Source organism: Canis lupus, chromosome 5, assembly GCF_048164855.1.
Source record: "Canis lupus baileyi chromosome 5, mCanLup2.hap1, whole genome shotgun sequence".
NCBI classification, from domain to species: domain Eukaryota; kingdom Metazoa; phylum Chordata; class Mammalia; order Carnivora; family Canidae; genus Canis; species Canis lupus.
The window spans coordinates 45522130-45539009 of NC_132842.1; the positions used below are offsets into that span (position 1 = coordinate 45522130).

The 16880-nt window shown below is 39.2% G+C and overlaps 1 long non-coding RNA gene across 13 annotated transcripts in view; it reads left to right on the top strand.

The window, feature by feature from the left end:
- LOC140633643 (uncharacterized) overlaps nt 1–16880 on the top strand; it is a 440888-nt gene that overhangs the window by 395672 nt on the left and 28336 nt on the right. For 4 of the 13 annotated variants that reach the window (XR_012031214.1, XR_012031216.1, XR_012031220.1 and 1 more), the window contains one exon: nt 6245–6337. The exons of the other annotated variants lie outside the window; for them this stretch is intronic. This is a non-coding gene — a long non-coding RNA (uncharacterized lncRNA). The remainder of the gene's footprint in view (nt 1–6244; nt 6338–16880) is intronic. 13 annotated transcript variants of the gene reach the window in all.

Below are 16880 nucleotides of genomic sequence, written 5' to 3' on the forward strand. Positions count from 1 at the left end.
AGATCAACTAGGCCCTCCCCAGGGTTCTGTGTGAGGAGAACTGAGAAATGGTGGTTCTAGCTGGGTAGCTGTAGTCTTTTATCAAGGCTTCTTCAACAATCTGAAGAGGACCTTACTCCATTCATAGTTTGGTGATGCTATTCATGAATAATAGTGCCTGTGCTATTTGAATTTAATTTGAGGCCCATTATATTGTGATGCTGCTAAAACATTGAATAAGGTAAGTATCCTGGACCTCCTTGAGTTCACTATGCTTTGGTAAATGGGCATTAGGGTAGTTGTTGCCATTTTTCTCTGCCTAGGCCAAAGCTGAATGCCACCTTCAGCTCTGTATCCATTTGCATCTCTTTATGTCATATGATGTGAGAAAGCAAGTTGACAGCCTAACCTCATCTTAAAACTTCTCAGGACTATGCATCCTTGAGGTTAGTCACACCCTTTTTTATTCTCTAACCCACAATCTCCTATTTTCATTAAAAAAGTAAGAAAGAATAGAACAATATTTGGAGAGAACATCTTTCTTTAGAACGTCTTATCAAATAGTATTGTCTGTTTGTCTACTTAAAGTTTTATCTTCTTAGATGCTCTAATTCTAGATACTCTAATATTTGCTTCTATTTGCAGTTTGATTTACACATTTTTTTTTTCAACAACTGTTTAGGGGTCTGGGCTCTCCTTGAGAGACCATGTGGATAAGCATTATCACCCCAGGCTTCACCCAGAGGCTTTCTAGATAGAAGTAAGATTTTAAGACAAATGTCATTGCAAATATTTCTTTCCCCCTCTACTGTGGTGCAAATGGGATAATTTTTACATCATATGATTTAATAAAGAACTTTTAAATACCTTTAAAGTTGAAACATCTTGTTTATAAACAAAGGGAAAACAAATTGAAGTAACTTACTCTGTTCATCTGAAAACAATTTGGACTACTACTGAAATGTACTGAAAATGTAGATGAATCAGATGAGCTAGATTAGTTAACAAAGTACAAGTGAAAAATGGACAAAACAATGATATTTGTTTTAAAATGTGGATATTATTTAAAGACCCATATAACAAAGCAAATCCTGGGGTGTTCTTCAAGTGAAGGCATTTGAGAGAAAACCTGACTCATCATGAAATTCTTGTAGGGGTATAGAATGATTGGGCTAATCCTGTTGTAAAAGTGGATACATACATAAGGAGGTCCACTTAAAAGATTTACTTTCTCATTCTGTGAGATAATAGAAAGTATGTATATTGGTCTTTGCCCCTTCAGTTCCTGACATGAAACTTCTAAAGCTCTTGTAAATTCCTAAGTGATAATAACACTAGGAGCATCTCTTGTTCTAACATTTGGTCTTTGACCCTGTCCTTGACAGAGAACTCCTAAAGCCCTCGTAAATTCCTAAGTGATAAGAGCTCCAGGAACATTTTTTGTTCTAATGAGGTGACTCTGGGTAGGCTGTCAGATGCAGACTGTTCATGAGAAAGACCAAGCCATGACTAGAAGCTTAGAATTTTCAGACCTTTCTCTCACTCTCACTATCTCTAGATAGGGGAGAAAAGTTGGAAATGGAGTAAAGGAAGCCTCCATAAAATTCCAGTAGTATGGGGTTCCAGGAGCTTCCAGGCTCATGGACATATCCACATACTGGCAGACTGACATGCCCCAATTTCATGGGGATGGAAGCTCCTATACTAGGAAGCCTCCCAGACCTTACCATATGCATCTCTTCATCTCACGCTTTATCTATATCCTTCTTCAGTTTCCTTTAATAAACTGGCAAATGTAAGTAAAAGTTTTTCTGAGTTCTGTGAGCCACTCCAGCAAATTAACCAAACCTGAGGAAGGGGCATGGGAGCCTCCATTTTGTAGCCTAGTTGGACTGAAGTCATGGGTAACCTGGGACCTACTAGTTGTGACTGACATCTACGTGGTGAGCAGTGTTCTGGGGCTGAGCCGTTGACCTGTGGGATCAGATGCTATCTCCAGGTAGATGATGTCAGGATTGAATTAAATTATAAGATACCCAGCTGATGTCACAGAATGGCTTGGAGTGGGGAAAATGCACACATCTGGTGTCAGAAGTGTTGGGAATGTGGTAGTAGTGTGAGAGTAAATGAGATAAAAAAGGAAAAAATGGCCTTTCCCTACTAACCTATCAAATCACTAAATGTACAATAGCATGTTATCATAAATAGTAGGAAGCTAACAAGTGTCTGTTAAACATACTTGAAATCAACAGCTCTGGAGCATATCAAAGAATCAGACTACATTAAAAATATTTAAACTCTATTTTTGTTCTTTTAGAGCAAAGTTGATTATATCTTTTACTTACGTAGATGTTTAACAAGTTGAACTTCCTTTTTTTAAAAAAAAAATTTAATTTATTTATTCATGAGAGACTCAGAGAGAGAGAGGCAGAGACACAGACAGAGAGAGAAGCAGGCTCCATTCAGGGAGCCTGATGTGGGACTCGATACCAGGACTCCAGGATCACTTCCTGGGCTGAAAGGAGGCACTCAATTACTGAGCCACCCAGGTGTCCCAACAAGTTCAACTTTTAACATTGATTTACCCAAGCTGTACAAATTCTTAGAAGACACAATTTTTGTTCATTTCAGTTCTCTGTAGCTCAAAAAGTAATCTAAGGTAAGTTCCTAAGGAACCAAGGGCCAATGGAAACCAACCTAAAATCCAAACTGGTGCAGTATCAATGCTAGATGTGCTTTCAATAAATCTTCCTCTATCTCCATAGGCATTGGCAAAATCCTCTTGTTCACCATCATTAAAAATACATAGCTAAGAGATTCCACTGACTCTGACTTATTGATGCATTACTTATTTGAAGAAATTAGCAGAGGAGGATGCAAGCAATGAATGAGCTTTGCTTCTGAGTCCAATCTCAAAAGCTTCTTATTTCCTGGGGCTAGTTTTATTTTTTAAGCACACATATAATCCTAAGAAAGTGCCCTTTTTGGTACTCTGACACTGTCTTTGTCATTCATAGCTTAGAAGAGAAAAAGTAAAAGTTGAGATATCCAGAGACGTTTTTGTGTTTTGCTATTTCATAAACTTAGAAGTAGAATTGCATAAAATTGAAGAACATTATAAAGCTCAGTAAACATGTTTTAACGAAGTCTTTGGGGATAACTTTTCCTATAAGTATTCAAAATTGAATCAATTTTTACTGTTGTCATTCGAACGCAGGTCAGGGATGGTCTTTTGGTGACAAATATGGGTCTATTTGGGGCAGCCCGGGTGGCTCAGTGGTTTAGCGCCGCCTTCAGCCTGGGACCTGATCCTGGAGACCTGGGATTGAGTCCCACGTCAGGCTCCTGACACGGAGCCTGCTTCTCCCTCTGCCTGTGTCTCTGCCTCTCTCTATCTCTGTGTGTGTCTCTCATGAATAAAATTGAATGATTTTGTTGAACATTTGAAACTAAATGAAATACTAAATGAAATACTTAAAATGAATTAAGTGTTTTATGCATTTAATACACAAACACCTATCTCTATCTTATCTATCTTACCTGGTAATTGTCTCCCTCCCTGATGTTCTTTTTTTTTTTTTTTTTTTTTTTTTTTTAGATTTTATTTATTTATTCGTGAGAGACACACAGAGAGAGAGGCAGAGACACAGGCAGAGGGAGAAGCAGACTCCATGCAGGGAGCCCGATGTGGGACTCGATCCTGGGACTCCAGGATCAGGCCCTGGGCTGAAGGCAGGCACTAAATCGCTAAGCCACCCAGGTGTCCCCTGATATTCTTTTTAGGATAAAAGCCACAAAAGAGTAAGAATGAAAACAACTAATTAATTATTCAGAAATCTCTAATTGAACACAGGTTTTCTATCAAGCCTCTTCTAGGCTTTGTGAATATAAAGATTCCATTCTGCCCTTAAGGCATTTATGCTGTAAAATAATTCATCAAAATCATGATTGATTTATTCATTAATAGGACAAGTCTTCATTAAGTACCTTCCAAGTGTAAGGCTCACAGCCCAGCAAATACTAATGAGCCAAACAGGCCTGGTTCTTGCCTTCATGGAGTGCAGTCCAAATCAAAACAAAGACATTCATCACATTATCAAGCTGGTGCATGTAGAATTATCACACAGACTCTAAAAGTGCAATGAAGAGAAGAATATGGTCCTTTAAAAGTACAGAATTAGGGGATGGGATTAACTTAAGAAAGTCAAAGAGTTGTTTGCTAAGTTGAAATTTAAAGTGTGGGTAGAAGTAAATAGGAGACCCTAGGGAAAAGAGAAAACAGAACGTTCCTAGCAGAAGAAATAGTGTGAGGGTTGACTTGTGTCAACCCAAAAGATATGTTGAAATCCTAGTCATCAGTCCTCAGTATTTAATCTTTCTTGGAAATTTGGTCATTATCAATGTAATTAATTAATCTGAGGTCATACTGGAATAAGGTGGGCCCTTAGCGCAATATGACAGGTGTCCTTACAAGAGGAGGAGAAGACACAGAAAGGAAAGATGAATATGTGAAGACTGAGCCAGATCTGGATCAAAGTTATCCTGCCATAAACCAAAAATCATCTGGGGCTCCCAGAAGGAAGGTGAAAAGAATGGGATAGCCCTGCCAGCATCTTGAATTTGGACTTCTAACCCCAGAATTATGAGATCATACATTTCTCTGGTTTTAAACCGCCGAGTCGGTGGCTCTTTTTTACATCAGGCTTAGGCAATGAATACACTTAACATTTGTAAAAACAGCAATGCAAAACATTCCAAATCAAAGGACCAGAATATATCCAAGTTGGATTGTATTATGTGGGAAAGACAGGGTTGCTGGATAAAATATGGGCAACTAGTTTGAGTTTCAGATAAACAACAAGTATTTCTTGGGGCATCTGGGTGGCTTAGTTGGTTAAGTGGCTACCTTCGGCTCAGGTCATGATCTTGGAATCCTGGAATGGAGCCCAGTGTAGGGCATCCCACTCAGTGGGGAGTCTGCTTTTCCCACTCCCTCAGAATCTCCCCCTGCTCATGCTCTCTCTCTCTTTCTCTCTCAAATTAAAAAAAAAAAAACAAAAAACAAAAAACAAAGCACTTTTTTTAGTGTAAGTATGCCCTGTACTACATCTAAAAATCTGCTAAAATTATTATTATTATTATTATTATTATTATTATTATTATTATTATTTGAGATTCAAATTTATTTGAGCATCCTTTAGTTTTACTGGCTAGATTTTACAACTTTATGGAGGGGACTCATGAAGTAAGGTGCTGGGAAGGAACTATGGAGAGGCTACTTTTTTATGGGAGATGTGGAAATGGTGACAGCATGTATAGGTAGCCCTATGGCAGGTTAGCTATAAAAGGTTAAAAAGAGATGCTGCAGGAGTTGGGGTGGGAATGGAGGAATGAAGGTTTCATTGAGGATGCATATTTGTTTTTGAGGTGGGAGAGAGATTTATCTATGTTTAAGAGATGTCTTAGTCTGTTCCATCCTATGACCTAAATACCTCCCAGAGGCCCCACATTTCAGTACCGTCACATGGGCATTAGGATTTCAACATAAGAATTTTTCAGGGAACTTGTACATTCAGACCACAGAAAGAGCCAAGTGATAGAATCCAGTTGAGAGTTTGACTACACAAAGAGGAAAAAGGGATAACAAGTATTTATAGTTTATGAAAAGATGAAAAATAGTGGGATCTGAAGAGGTTACTCTCAGAAGAAGGGGCATATCCTTCACTGTAACAAGATGGCGGAAGATAGTAAGGGTTCAGTGTGGGTTGTTTGATATAGGTAATATTAGGGAAATATTTGATGTTTGGGATTTCTCATCAGGTGCTCTCTATCTTCCATTTCAGAGGCACGTTTATATGCTAAAACTAAGAAGAATGAGACTGTTTTTAGAAGATTGAAGGGAGAGAAGTTTTAATTAGTCGTTGCAGATTGGATTAAGCAACTGAAGACTATGTGAGGCAGTATTAGTGGGCCATTTGACTTTTAATCTCAGTAATTTCACCATAACACATGTACTCTTTTTGCTCAATGGAAAAAGTTTACATGGAGTCTTGGAAGAGGAAATAGTTAATTAGGGTAGAAGGGAAGAGACCCCAGGCTGGTATAAGGAGAAGGAAGCAACTCTGCTGATGTGACCTTGAGGGGTGATTAGAATTTCCCTGGTTTGTGGAAGGTAGGGTGGGAATATCTTGCTTAGTAGGGTGGAAAAAGATCTGTTATTTAGCCCTCATTGCGCCTATAACACTCTTAATTTTTTTGCTTTGAGGGAGAAGAGAAGAGATAACAAACACTCCAGGAACTCATAGGTGGGAAAAATCACGCAAGGATGGGATAGTTGGAAAGACTTCTGAGAAGAAAGGTACACTTGAAAAGAAGAAAGGCTAAGCCTTCTTAAGTAAAAGAATGGTGGAAAAAGGGGCTTAAGCAAAAATAAGATACCTGGGAAATCAGGTTTTAACTCCCAGAATTTGTTTTTAGATGCCTCAGTAGTTTTTTCTTTTTTAAATTGGACTTTATATGCCTACAGAATTTCAATGTTCATGTTATCTTCCTGCCCATGTGGGTATTTGAAATGACTAATCTTATTACAGAGGCTACTGTATTTATATTTTAGTCCTACATTTTGCCAGGGACTTTCTTGCCCTTGGATGTGGAAGAAATTCTATTCATCTAGAAAATATGTATGGAATGTAATGTAGCCAAGTAAGTGCTGTGAGCTGTCAATATCAAAGATGTGGGATTAAATGCCAAGTGGTGTGGCTAATCATGGCCCCATGGGAGAGTTTTGAGGCAAAAGTGAGCAGTGTGGCTAGAGGCATCAGGATGGCACAATAGAAGGGCTGAGGCTCAGTTGTGGTCTCAGCCACAAATCTGTCTCCAGGATTTCATCAGGTTTTTTCCAGGATTCCATTAACCCAATTTACGCATTCATGAATTCTAGCAAAATTCCTATATGTAAAACGAAACAAAACAAAACAACCCCCCCACACACACACACAAAATTCCTATATTTATACCTTAGGTAATCGATGAGATATGCTCCTCCAGGACCAGTTAGTCATATTTAAGGATTTTTCCAGAAAATGAGAAACATTCTGTTTTTTTTTTCATTTTTATATTTTCATTGGTTAGTAGTTTCATAAGAATCATCAGAATACTTTTGAAAAATGTAATTCTAAATTAGTAACTTAGAAGCCTCCTTTATTCTGAGATTATGAGTGTCTTACTTCTTTTATTGTTAAAATATCCTTATTTTATGAGATAATGGTCGTTAGGTCATAGTAGGTCTTTGAAATTTTATTTTCTTGTTTTTAATGATTGTGCTCAGCAGGAATTGCCTTCAGTATTATTGGATCTACAAACTTGGGAAACCTGGGAAAGTCCAGTTGTAACCATGATAATAGAGTTGTATCTTGCTCCCAATGGACCTAAGTCACGGCTGTTTCAGAATATCATCAGCACACATTACAGTGAGGGTCAGTGTGCGGTTCTTCTGCACCTGGCCCTGGCTTGGGGAAAACCTCCTTTCTGTTTGTGATTTGGATGCATGACCATCCAGATTAATAAAATCCAGTCGAAAGCAGTTAAGTCTATTGCTGGCAAGAGTCAGAAGTTCTTCCTTAGAAAGGGCTGGGTGCCAGATATAAAGCTAAAACATGTGTTCACCTCCTCCTTCGGGGAAACGAAACAAAACAATAACAACGGTGTACGACCACTCACCATCAGTAGCTCTGCCAGACACATTCGATCTCACTTTTCCATTCTCAGGAAATTACTGCTAAGGGTCTTATCAAAATAACCAACTCCTTTCTCATGTGGGCTTTTCTTTATTGACATGGCAGGTGTCCTGGGCACTGACCCAGTGGAGCTCCTCTATAGGATCTGAGGCAGAGATAATACTTTACTCCACTGTTGGCAACTTGGTCTTTAAAACTGAGTGTGAGAAATTAGCAATCCCTACTTGAATTAGGACACCAGGCCAAATTCTCAGGATACAGATAACAAAATCAGTTTAAAGTAGTCTTGCGGAAATTGGTGGATAGTAAGAAGTCTGTCATAACTTGAGTTGAAGGAATCTGATTCTCATCATTACGGAATTACTTTTGTGTTACTCTAACTCTCGACTATGGTGTAGTTAGATTCTAACATGGGGTGAGGGGGGCTGGGGTGGGGCCTTCACTGTTAGTCAGGGAGATGAGCAAGTATGTAAAACTGGGCTGTCCCTTGATTACCAGCTCTACATGGCTCATGGTCTTGTATTCACTCTTCTCCCTTTGATATCTTTTCATCATAGCCTTAACAACTGTCAACACGTCACCACAGCACCTTTAAAAATATTGTTGAATGTTATGCTAAGGAAGAGCCTCATTATGGGATGGACCCAAGTTTTCCTAATTTTCTTTGAGCCTTTTTTTTTTTTTTTAATGATTGGATTCTGCCTTAATCCATAACCTTTCAAAAATCCTCTTTTCTTAGGAAATAGAAAGAAGTCTTTCTTTTTCAGGAATTCCTTTTGCCTGAGAACGTCTATAGGATAATAAACATATTCACAATTATTTAACTATCATCAATTAATTACCAATTAACTATTTGTAGTAATAATTAACTAACTTTTATTCCGCATTTACTATGAACTTAAACATTGTGTTAAAACTGTCTTCATGCATGTTGTCACTTGGTACATGGATTGCATGCCTAAAATGTGACTGGTAGTATGGGCCAGTAAGTCTTCTAGACAATGCCATGTAGGGGTTGCATAGTTAGACACACTGGATTTTGATTCACTCACTTGTTAGGTTAAGTGTAATCTCTCCTGGCCTTGATCTCCTTTTATGTAAATTAGGGGAAGTATGACCTATGTTGGAGAGTTGTGGTGACAATCTGAGAGTATTTATGGAGCTCTTGGCACAGAGTAAGGCTACAAAACCTGGGATCTCTAAGTTACTATTGGAAATAAGAGCAGAAGTACTTTAGGGAGATTCACTGAGCATGAGGGATAGGAAGAAGTTGTGAGAAGCCAGCCATTAATGAAGAACAATATTTCTGTGAGAGCAAAAGAGGAGGGAAGGCACAGTGAACAGAGTATATATAGGGTGTGTGTGTGGGGGGTCTGTTGGTTGGAAGTCAGGTATGAGTTGGGCACTGTGCAAAGAACTTTTTGCATATTATCTTATTTGATCTTCACTGCAAGTCAACAACAGGGGAAATAAGAGCTCCATGTTTCCAGATGAGACGTTGAGGCTGAGGAAGTTAAAGTAAGTTTCCTAAGGTGTGCCGGGTAGTAAAAGGTGGCTCCTCAATTCAAAATCACTCTCTCATGGTCCCAAATTCATGTGCTTTCCCCTGAGGCAGGACAGTGCTGTGCCCATTAATATACATGGTGGCCCATCTTATGCTTGTAGCACATTCAACTCATTCCAGTGTGGGTCCAAAAAGTGAAGCTAGAGGAATACTGTTGGGGTGGTGGTGGTGTAGGGGTGTACTTTGGGGATGAAACTCAGCTTCTGGCCACTGTCAATCTGTAGGCGGAAGCACCTGGAGCTAAAGGCACAGTGATGCTCCTCTCTGCAGGGGCCTGCCTGTTTCTGGTCCATAGCACTCTGAAGTCTATAGGCAAACCTGAAGGAGCAAGTGGACTTCTATGACTATCACTTATGCCTAGATTTCATAACAAAATAGTGGGTTCCATACTGGAACAACTGACTTCTTACAAAAAAAATGCAAGATCTTTGTCAATGGAGGAAAGAAGCAAATATTTATCTAGCATTGTGCAATTCATATGTGACATATATAGTTTCACTGGATCCTCATTACAAGCTTGTGAGGTGTACATTATTGTGGTTTGTACAAATAAAGGCTCTCTCCAGTTTACACAGACAATAAGTTTCAGAACAAGGATTTTTACTCAGGATGATTTAGCACCAGTGAGTCGACAGTCACAAAAATATGAGGATTTGAATAAAATGTATATGTACAAGTAATTTGAATAAATTGCAATAAATCATATTCATCCCTTGTTATCCACACAATGATTCTCTTTTATTTCCTTTTATAGAGCTCCTTCATTAGAAAAAAATCACAAAAGATTCTTTCAAATAAATTTTTGTCTTTTCACCTCAAAAACCAAAATTTCTGGTCAAGATGGGTGATGTTTTATATATGGGATTTGGCTTCATCTGTTGGCACACATGATGTCTATTAATCAATAGCAAACTGAGCCTGTGAATGAGCCATGCCCTACAAAGGCTCCAAAAGTCCTTGGGAAAGATGAGACAGAAACTACTCTGTCTTCTAAGTCTAAAAAAACTGGAATGGATCTACAGATCCAAGGATATAAAGGTGATCTGTGTCTTATGTGGCTTTTAGCTGCTTTGTACAGCTGTTCAAAATATAATTGTTAAAAACATACATATGGCAATCCTACTAGCATGTTGTCATGTTGCCTACAATTTACTTTTGGATGCTTCAGCATTGTTAGCATTGTGATGTGTGTAGTGGTTAGTTTCTATCCCCTGGAGTTGTTAGCGGTCCTACTTGGAAATACATATTCCATATTCCTTGGTGTATTAGTTTCCTGATACTGTCCTAACAAATTAGTGCAGACAGGCTTAAGCAAGAGAAGTTTATTCTTTCACAGTTTTGGAGGCTAGTAGTCCAACACTGAGGTGCCAATAGGGCTGATTCCTTCTGGAGGCTCTGAGAGAAAACTCAGTCCATCCCTTCCTCATAATTTCTGGTGGTTGCCAGCAATCTTTGATGTTCCTTGGCTTCTAGATGCATCAATTCATTCTCTTCTCCCATCTTTGCAAAGTGTTCTTCCCTCTGTATATGTCTGTGCTCAAATTTCCCTCCACTTATAAGGATACTAGTTGTTGGATTAGAGCATATTCCAATCCACTATGACCCTGTCTGAACTTGATTACTTGTACAAAGACCCTATTTCCAAATAAGGTCACATTCACAAATTCCTTTGGGGGGATACTCTTCACCTTTGTACATGGTTTATTAGTTAGCATCTAACTGGAAGATCCTGCTCCAGAGTTAGCTATGGCAAGAAATTCAGCACCCAACTGAATATGAGAGTTTGTAAAGTAGCTTAGCAAATGTAATAAATAGGTTTTTTATTCATGATATTAGGTGTTTGGATGTGGACTAGCTAGAAATGTTTAAGACACAGCCCTCACCCTTGCATGAATGAAACATAAAAATGGAGCAACCCATGTAATCTGTGCCCTGCAGGGTGGTGCCAAGGCATAACTCTCCAATAAGCTTCCTGATTCCGAGTACTTACTTGCCTGAATGTAGCTAAAACCTTCTGCTGAAATACTATTGCATTTGCTTTGAGGGAACTTTTCATGCAGAATGTGGTTCAAACACCTAAAAAAGTTCAGAAACCTGGAACTATATAAAGCTTACAGTACTGTCTATGCTTTGCTTTTTGTGACTGTTTGATAGTGTTGATACAGCAGAACTCAGTCTGAGACTTGCTATCATCGGTGGTAGCGAGGTTGTGGGGAGGAGACAAGACACTCACATACTTCTTACTATAGGACCTATGTACTAAAAAGAACCTAATAATTAGGATCAGCAAAATTGGCCAAGGTTAATTCATTGCACATATTCACTGACAGTTTCCCATAGTTACAAATCTACTAGTGTCCTTTGGACCACCTTTGTTATCCTCTTTTGATATTTAATTCTTATGAAAGATATAGCCCAGCATTCAGATAATGACTTCAAGCTTAGAAATCTTACATCACTGGAGATTTCAGTAATGAAATGGATTCAATAAAACTTGAACTCTTCACCTGGGACTTTCCTTTGTCCCTAGTCATTGCCAAGAGTGGCACGTTGGCTCCAGGACTGACTCAGTGTCTCTGGAATTCCCTCCTTCATGCATTCCATGGGACCCTCCAGTTGGTGGTAGTTAGTACATGGTGCCAGGCATCTGTTGATTTCGCTTGGGTTTAATCTGAACCTTTGTTGTTTGACTGGGTTTTGTATTTCTGAGGGGATTATTAAATCATAAATCACCAGCTCTGCTGAGCAGTATGTGTGGGTGTTGGGAGAGAGAGTTTAATTTATTTTTACTATTGGAAATATAATTTTTAAAAAATCCTCAAAAATACATGTCATCTGGATTTTCAGAAGCAATTTTCTTGGAGAAGAAAAGATCTATGCGGTCCTCTCCTGCTATTTTTCCTTCATGCATCTCAACAAACAAGCAAACATGCAAACCAAGTGATGGACCCATCACATTTCTCCTTGGTTGAGGTCAGACCTTTGATCTTCATTGATTTGTGCTTCAGTGAAGAAGTTGTAGCCTTGGCAGGCAGGGGTCACAAAAGAAATGAAACAGCTGAGTGTAAGAGGAGTAAACAACTCACTGAAGTGGATCTTCTTTTTACCTAATCTCTTCTGGTTCATCCTGATGAAAGAATGCAAGAGGGGACAGGCTTAAGCAAGAGAAGTTTATTCTTTCACAGTTTTGGAGGCTAGTAGTCCAACACTGAGGTGCCAATAGGGCTGATTCCTTCTGGAGGCTCTGAGAGAAAACTCAGTCCATCCCTTCCTCATAATTTCTGGTGGTTGCCAGCAATCTTTGATGTTCCTTGGCTTCTAGATGCATCAATTCATTCTCTTCTCCCATCTTTGCAAAGTGTTCTTCCTCCAAGGATGGAAACTCTAGGGAGGAGACTCCTCCTGGAGAGAAGAGTACATACAAAACCAAACTGTGACACGGGTTAGTCAAGGTGATAGTTGCTTATTTGTGCCATGTGAAGTCCTGTGAAGTCCTGAGTGTGTGTGTGAATATGCTAACGTGTGCCAAGCTCCCCAACGGTAAATGTGACCTGGTGAACACTAGTGCTAAATCAATCACCGCCATGCTTGTGGAGCTGAAGGGGAGGTGCGGAGACATGCGAGCCCATGTAGCAGTGGTAATGGCAAAGGTCAACCTAAGAGTTGACACTGTCAGATTAATTTACCAGTCATATTTTAGGTCGAGTATGGTACTTTAAGGGAGTTTTTTTAAGTTAAACATAATTCTCATATTTCTCAGGTCATGCCTTTGGAACAGATACCTGATTTCCTATTTATAGCAGTTTCTCTCTGTCCCTCCCATAAAAAGTGCCAAGGACACTGATCATTCATTGTTCAAAACTTTGTTCCTAGGTGACTGTTCATTTTTTACATTATAAAATCTAAGGTAATAAATGTGTCCCTTCCTTTTTCCCACTTCTGAAGACGTTGGTGACTCAGTTTGTGAATCTTCATGGTTCATTTGCTTATTTATTTATTTATATGTTTTTTTTTCTCAGTCATTTAGTAAACATTTAAGGAGAACTTACAGAGCAATAAATATGAGCATAAATAAATGAAATGAACAGGGGGTAAAATAAAAATGAGCAAGGATTAAGAGACCTGGCAGTGATGTTTATTGATGCCTTCTGTAGCCCACCCTTCATTTAAAAACTTTTTTTCAAGATTAAAAACGTACATAGATATAAAAGTCAAATCACTCTTCTAGGCTTATAATACAAAATATTAGCCCCTGTCTCACCCAGGCAACTTCAATTCTCATCCCTTAGAGGAAATCACCTTTTAATCCTTTTAGTTGTTTCTTCTGGGTATTTGCCTTCATTGTTTTATATAATGTGCTCTATTGCTGGCTTTTTAATTTGTTGATTTTTAGATATTGTCCCGAACAATGGAAGACAAGGATTTAGCCTCCTCAAGTACCTCCTCTCACCTCAAACACACACTTCTTTCTCTGTTTTTCTAATGTAATTTAAATAACAATTTTTGGTCATATTAATATTCTGTCTGCCTAGTGCTTTGTGTACATAAGCATTACTCACAGTTAAGCCGTGCAGGCACCTGGCCTTGTGTGGGGAATGGAAAGGACCCCAGGGTTTCACCAGTCCTTACGAAGACCTTCAGTGGCATTCTTGCTTTCATCCCACCAACACCCACTTCCAAAGTGCCTCCTGTCTCCCAACTCCGGAGCCTTTCTGAGATTCTGAAATGCAAATGAGCCTTCTCCCCTTCTCTGTGCCTTCATTCACCAGAGGGTTTCCGTGTTTGACCATCTGCCAAATCAGATCACACATCAGTCCACGGCTTTCAGTACGGATGTGTGTTTTTCTATCTTATCTCTCTTCCCTTGTTTTCTTTGCCTTTATGGGTTTAAGAAGGTGTTTGTCTGTTTGTTTTTAATTTATTTACTGAAATCTTAATGTGTTCCCAGACTAAAGCATATCAATTTCAATGAGAAAACAAAGTCCCAAATAATCTTAAAATTCTAGCTGGTAATACTACACGTACCACTATTAACCTCATATTATAGATGAATAAAGCAAGGATGCGAGAAGTTAAGGAACTTGCCCAAGGTAGTGCAAATAGCAAGGGGTAATTGCACTTACCAATAGAAATCTTGCTCTTTCCAGAACACTGCCTTTTACTCCAAGACACAGTTCCTGTTTTAAGGAGTTGATAGTTTTTGTAGGGAGATGAGTGCAGACATCAGACTACAATCCACTAAATGTCAAGAACAAGAAGAATGGTCCAATGTGCACTGGGGATTTAGAGGAGGGAGAAATGTTTTCCTGCCCACTTCTTTGTGTCTAAATTCTACTTATACTGGAATGAAGTATATGCCTTTCGGTACCGCAGGAACATTTCTTCATACAGAAATCCTAATTTAATGGGATTTAACCTCTATCCTTTAGCCGCTTGGGATTCCATGAAGTCTGTGGAGTGGAGTGAACAGTTAATTTGTACATTCACATAACTATCCTTCAAGTGATATTGTAAAAAAAAAAAGAAAAGAAAAGAAGAAAAAGAAAAAAAAGGAAAGAAAGAGGCAGACTTTTGATTCACTAGATGTGTAAGAGTGTACTTGACATCAAGGGATTCAAGGGATAATTTTTGCCCGGGTTTATTTTTGCCTGTGATGATACACAGTCCTTGATCCTGTTAAATCTGAAGTGTGTATTTGTTTATGGGGGTCCCTAAATATGAAAAATGGTTTATAAATTTATGCGTATCTGCCTAGACCTGAATTACTTTTTTTTTTTCTTTTTGGCCAGTTAGGATGATTATCACTCAGGCTACATGTACTTGGTGGATGGAAAGCACTATTTATGTAGCCTCCCAGGAGGCTGAATCACATAGTGAGTTGGTGTACAGACTCTGGAGCCAATTGGGCTTGTTCTGTTCCAGGCTCTTCCAGTAGCTTCTCTGTGACCTCAGGACATTTCTCTCTCCCTGTCTCATATTTCTCACCTGTAAAATGGGGATAATCACAGAATCTATTCACAGTGTTGTTATAAGGATTGAGTTAATAGCTATAGTAAATGAGATGCACAAGGTGTACACTTCTGCAAAGAGAAGTGTCTGGAACATAGAAAAGACACCGTCATCAACAGTACACCTTCCAGGAAGATCATGAAGAAGCAATCCCTGGGGGCCACATATGCTTCAGGTGCTATCTTGTTTGTCATAGGGGAAGCTTCTTCAATCACATGTACATCATTTTATTTTGCAACCATCCATCGAGTATGTGGTATGTGCCAGACATGCTGCTGGTGCTCAGATCATAGAGACCCAAATCAGACATGCCCCCACCTGCATAGAATCCTCAGCAAAATGAGAGAGAGAGACAATCCCCAATCATCTAATTATACAAATAAATAGAGGACTGCACTTGTGGTAAGGCTAGCAAAGACAGGACTCCTTGTTACATTTCAATAGAGTCTCACACCTGAGACAGTAAAACTGTGTGTTTCTTGAAGAATCCAGGAAGTGCTCTGATGCCAAGGAAGGGAAGGGCTGCTCTGTGCAGAAACTGAGAACATCCTGAGAAACTAATTAAAACCTTCCTTTTTGATTACACCCTGGAGGATGGGAATAGCTTCCTCTCTTGCCTTGCCTTGACACAACTTGCTCAGGAGGAATGCAAAGGAGGGGTGGGATCTTCCCCAACCGGAGAGTGAAAGGAAGCAACATACCGATGCGATGACGCTGAAAGACATGCTGCAGCTGCTAATTCCACCTCCACCCTGTGGGACAACTGCTTAGCAGCAGTTCAAAGGCAAAGGCAGCTTACAGGAAAGAAGGGAAAAAAATCATTTAACGGCTTCCTTGTCTGGAGGTCTGGATAAGAGTGGAGCACATTTGAAAGTTGTATTTATGGCAGAAATACATGTGGCCTGACAGGCATCTGTGTCTGGGGTTCCCACAGCCCAAGTGTGCATTGATACAAGGAGCACTCGGTGTTTCGGGCTTTTGGCAAGGCACTTGAATACTGAGACCATTTGACTATAATACGTGTTCATCTCAAGCGCACTACCTAGGCCAACTTTATCCGAAGGCCGTAGCTAGGAATCATATCCAGGATTCCCTCTGCCGTTCTTCATTACCAATGCTTGAAGGAGCAGTGTCCTCCTGTTGAACTTTTTAATTGTTAATGTCAGAAAAAGACATGCCCTTTCATATCATGTAGCATGTGAAGAGAAATTGAGCTGAAATGGAAGTGGGCACAGGATGTCATATACTGATGTCTTAGAAACAAAACTTCAGTATTTTTGCCTCCACCTGACCTATGCATGTTTGTATGTATCCTGCATCTACCTGCATCTCATTCATTTTCTCATCCACCAAACTTTTATATTTTGTGATTTCATGTGGTAGGTGGATGGCCCTTCATTCAGCATGTAAAACGAGTGATTATTTCCTGAGTACCTACTTTGAGTTAGGAATGTCCTTAAACCCATGAATATTCCAGTTGAGGAATAAAGACTGGTATGAAACACCTAATTATTACTATTACAATAGTAATAGTAATAGCAACTAAGATTAATTCATTGCTTATTGGTCCAAGTGATTTATATGTACTATTA